Here is a 5,167-nt window from a genome sequence, read left to right as displayed (position 1 = left end):
AAGGACTAAATTAGATAAGTATTATCTATATTAATCATCAAAACTCAAGTGTGACTAAGCTAAGCTGGTTTTCATCCTAATTTAGCTCAGCTTCTCTTTCTCTACTTAATTTTTATTCATATGATGAATGAAAGAAGATGGGCTCAAATCAATCAAATAATTTTTTAATATTATCTCAACTTAGAAAAAAAATTTTAAAAAAATTAAATGACTTACTCTACTTAAAAGCATAGCTTAATTTAACTAATATGTTTTAACTTAATTTAAGCCCTTAGATTTAAATGTTGGATACAGTATAAGATGTTGAAAAGATGTTAATATAATAGGAGTTGGTGGGTGGTGCTCTAAAAGATCCGAATTTGAGGTTGTTTGTGTTCGACTCATTCAAATTTTTGTCTGTTTATGATCGACTCGTTTTTGAAATTGCTTATGAACATTGTGTTCATCTTTGACTTGTTTGAATTCAAGTAGAACATGAGCGGATTTCAGAAAAATAAAAAAATAAATAAATATTGAGTTGAATACAATAAAAATATTTTATATATCTGCTAACTTTTCAATATCATCTTACTTAATGAAGGGTTCGAAGATAAGCTTCCACTACAATAAAAAAGAGTCTTCAGAAGAATTTAATTTAGGATTTAGTGGCAATTTTAACTGGCACAAAAATCTTTGTAGCGGTTTTGAAACCGCTGATGGACCGTCGTAGTTGTTGCCCCTCTAAAGTTTCATATTATTAATATCCTATCAACTTAACTTTATTTCACTATAATGGACAATTAACCAAGTGGGCACAATCCACAAATGCATCACAAAATAAGCTACTATGATAAAGATGGGTAAAAGGAACATATATTAATGATAAATAGGGAAATGTTGGAATTTGGAAGTATAAAGCAACAGAGGTCTCCCACTAAAAAATTATTTGATAAGAAAGTAGAGCATAGTAAAATTTATAGAAGACATTCTAATTTCAGAGAATAAATCAGACTATATATATAAGCAGAGATGCTCGCTTGAAGAAACTAGATCCATAACAAGAGGAAGAAGGAGAAGAAGAGGGAAGAGATAGAGCGAGAAGGAAAGAATGAGGTGGAAGAAATGAACGAATATCGTTTATATTCCAGCAATACTACCCGCCAAAGGCCTACGAATAAGGAAAGAAAATAAAGAAAGGCCAAGAGAAGGGAGAAAGATGATATCACCTGCAAGGAGATGAAGTCGGGACTGGCGCGAGCTAGGACACGTTCGGGCTTGATTGAGCGAGGCTACGGTGACGAGTCTTAGAATGAGAGTCGCGAACTAGCTAGGACAAGACTTAACTCCAAATACGGAATGTGACTACTGTATACGCGAGCAAGTGAAGCCGCCATTAAAACCGGCCGTTCAAACCGTCGCCAAAAAATATCTACAACAATGGTTTTTAAATTGCTGCAAAAAAAAAAAAAACATCATTTTTAGTAGTATTAGGAGCTAGTCAAACACAAGCTGTACGCAAACGATTAATTTTTGTGACAGCTCAAGCCGTGCGCTGACAAGAAGAAAAGATAACTGATATACTCTAGACTTGAACTCTGAGCGAACTAGTTGGAAATAAGCTGTTAGAGAATCCTAACAGGTCAGCTTTGATTCGCAACCTGTTTGACCCAATTGCTAAGATTCTTACTTAGGCTGGCAAACTACTTTGCTAGATCCAAGAAATTAATGGCTTTATCAGGCTATAAATAAATTATTTTATTAGCCAAAGTCTCAATTTCCATGAGAGATTATGCGCTGCTTAATTTATTCATTACAGCAGTACTTGTGTTGCTGTTGTTTTACTTTACAGTAAACTACAGGTCAAATCTCATATTTATAATAAAATCTGAACTCATATTTCATGTGACTTTTTTCATCCAAGTCCTATAAAATTCGCTAAATTACACATATAGTCCTTATTTTTCATTGTTTAGTAATCTATCGTCCAAATCTTTAAATCTAATCAAATTTTGACTTTGATGAGTATTGAAAATAAATTTTTGTTCATATATTATCTTTTGAGCCTCTCTTATTGGATTAAAGTTTCATTTGGGACAGCTTTTTTACTGTTTGTTCTTAAAATTGCAACCACAATTTCTGATTGGCTACAGTCTCTTCACTATTTTTTTAAAAAATTGTACTAAAAAGCTTTTTTTTTTTACAAAAACTTTAAAAAGTTACTTTATTAAGATCGCACGTGCAGCTCGTTGATTGACCAAAACACTTCTTCCCCTCGATGTGCACGTTTTAATCTCCTAAACTGAAAAAAAAAGTTACTTTATCTACATCAACTTTACAAAATAATAAAAAAATTATCCCAAATCAAGCCTAAGTTGCATTTATAAAACAAATTTGCGTAAGAATATTATGATGTAATTCATGGTAAGATGGACGTGAATGCTCTTGGATTAATAGTGAAATCAGTACTTATATAAGATATCATGAACTGCACTAATCTCAGCATGAATTTAATGACATTTAAGCTTATCGTTATACAAACTATATTCTTTATATATAAATATATAAACTATGGGGCCAGGGCTTGTAGTTGAGATTTGAGGGGTCTTATATGTGGATTTGAAATAAAGGCAATTTGACTTAGCCATGTGGGGGAAGAGAAACCATCTCTTTCAAATAACTAATGAAAAAAATGATATGTCTATGGCTTTATATTCTATAATTAAGGGCATGTGAGGACATGGTGATAGAAAATTCAACTGAGAATTCCAATTTTGTACTCAAAATCCTACAATACATTGCACTTAATCAATGAACAATATATGAAATATGTGTATAAATACTTTTTATGCAATCATTTTAGATATATTTAGGGAATCATTCTATCACTTTTGTTTTTTGAATTGCTATTATATATTCTTTTTGTTACGTACTATTTTCTTGCTATTTTTTATAAAAATTTATGATTGAAAGCTGATTTCTATAGTCAGATCTATTATAGAATGATAGCTTTAAAAAAAATTATTATTTGAATTTTTTATAAAAATATTTATGCCATTACTATTTTAAAATTTTGTTTTTTGATTATTTACATGAAAGATAATTATACTAATTAAGCATAATAAACTTGAATAACATTGATCAATTTCTATTATTTTATATTTAAATTATATTGAAAAAAAAAAATTAAACTTGGATATCCTAACCTAATTTTGATCAACATGAGCTTAAAATTTTAATATTTTATTTCTATTATGTTTAATTGATATAAAGTTATATATTTTTTTTATTTATAGATAAATTCATAAGTAATGAAGAAATTATCCGTGAAATATATGACAATTAAAATGTCAAAATATTATAGTATTTATATCTTATTAGCAAGGTTTTGAAAATCAGATCAAATATTAAACTGGAAGATTGAGTTGTTCAAACTTCAAATATTCAATTAGGGTTGATTTAAATAGCTTGAATAACAAAATAATGAAGAAAAAATGATATTTTTACTGATCCAATATATAATATTATAAATTAGGATATTTAATCATAGAAGTTTTTAAATTATTTTAAGTAAAATTTTTGGGACAATATATTTTGATTATTTATGAAGTATTAACTCCAAATAATAATAATATTCAATTTCAAAGTACAAAAAAAATTTAAATCGAAGAGTTGTTTATTTTACTAGAACTTCTAAACCTTTTTTTATGATAACTTGATCAAAATAAAAATGCTAAAAAGTTATCTTTGTTTGAAAAAATTAATTCATAAAAAAATGTACCAGTTCATAAGTTCTTAGGTTCAACCAACGGTTCCACCGGGTCTAGCCAATTCTATCTAAATAATTGTTTGGTTCGATAGAATTGGCCAGATGAATGATTCACGATAGAACTGATCAAATAGGCCGATTAGATTTGATTTCAAAAGCAAAGATAAATCAAAAAACAAATATCTTAAAAAATTTATTCAAGTTTTATTTTTCTAGCTATAACTTTTATTTTGTTTATTAGATATAGATCAAAGTGCCAATATTTCTATAACATTAACTCTTCACTTATAAATATCTTAATATTTTATTATTTTATCATAAATTTTATAATAAATATTAATAATCTTTTAAGAACACCCTGACAAAAATTAACTCACAATAATTTTTTTATTTATAAATTTATTTTCAATATTGCATTTTGCTAGTTGATATTAATGCACAATTATGGCAAACCCAACGTGACTCTCAATTATTGAGTAGGTGCAAATCATAATTGGTTTAATTGTATCTCATAATATCAAATATGCCCCTACACTTCAATAAAATTATTGTCTTTAAATATGAATAGTCTTATATATTCTCTTCAAGCCTCATTAAAAGCCATTTTGATTGTGTAAAGTTAGAAAGTATTTAAATTTATCAAATAAATAATTAAAAAAATTATATTAATTTTAAATATTACAAATATACATATATTTAATTCTAAAGAAATTAATAATTATGATATTTTTAGTTTTTTACATGAAAAGTAAATCTATTGATTATTATTATTATTATTTTACAAACAATCAAATAAGTTAAAAGAAGATATTATATTTTGAAAACAATATTATTAATAATTGAAAGATGCTTAACTACTCTTATTGTCACAACCCTCATCAAATTAATATAGTTAAGCATGTAAACCTACTCTAATAGGGACATGTTTTTGTAGTTTGAAGTTCATTAATTATATTAATATGGTTGGTAAAAAATATAATAATCTTATGCATGATTGAGATGTTCGTAGGTTGGTTTTCAATGGTAAAGAGAGTTAGCTTTCATTGAGATGCCATGTTTAATTAGATACGTATCATAATCTTCTTGAAGTTTAAATTTGACTCGCTATCCTTAATTATAGAGAGTCACTGAAAGACACGTTGAATATAGCATGTATATTTGAAGGAATGAGAGGATTGAGATTGTTAGGATGAGCTACTACCGATAAGGTGAGAAAGGGTCAAGAAAGACTAGGAGTGGAGAGAAAGAGAGGAGAAACTACACTACCATAAGATAATATTTAAGCAGTTTAACTTTATAGCCTGCATCTATTGTACAAAGGAGGTTGATTTCCCAATAATCATGAAGAACGAGTATATATTTTTTAGCTTCTTCTACCATGAAGTACAAAAAATATGAGGGAGAGAGGGAGCGAGAAAAATC

Source organism: Dendrobium catenatum, unplaced genomic scaffold (genome assembly GCF_001605985.2).
Source record: "Dendrobium catenatum unplaced genomic scaffold, ASM160598v2 original_scaffold_144855, whole genome shotgun sequence".
In the NCBI taxonomy this organism is placed as follows: domain Eukaryota; kingdom Viridiplantae; phylum Streptophyta; class Magnoliopsida; order Asparagales; family Orchidaceae; genus Dendrobium; species Dendrobium catenatum.
The sequence above is the reverse complement of the archived record's forward strand: the minus strand, read 5'-3'. Positions refer to the sequence as shown.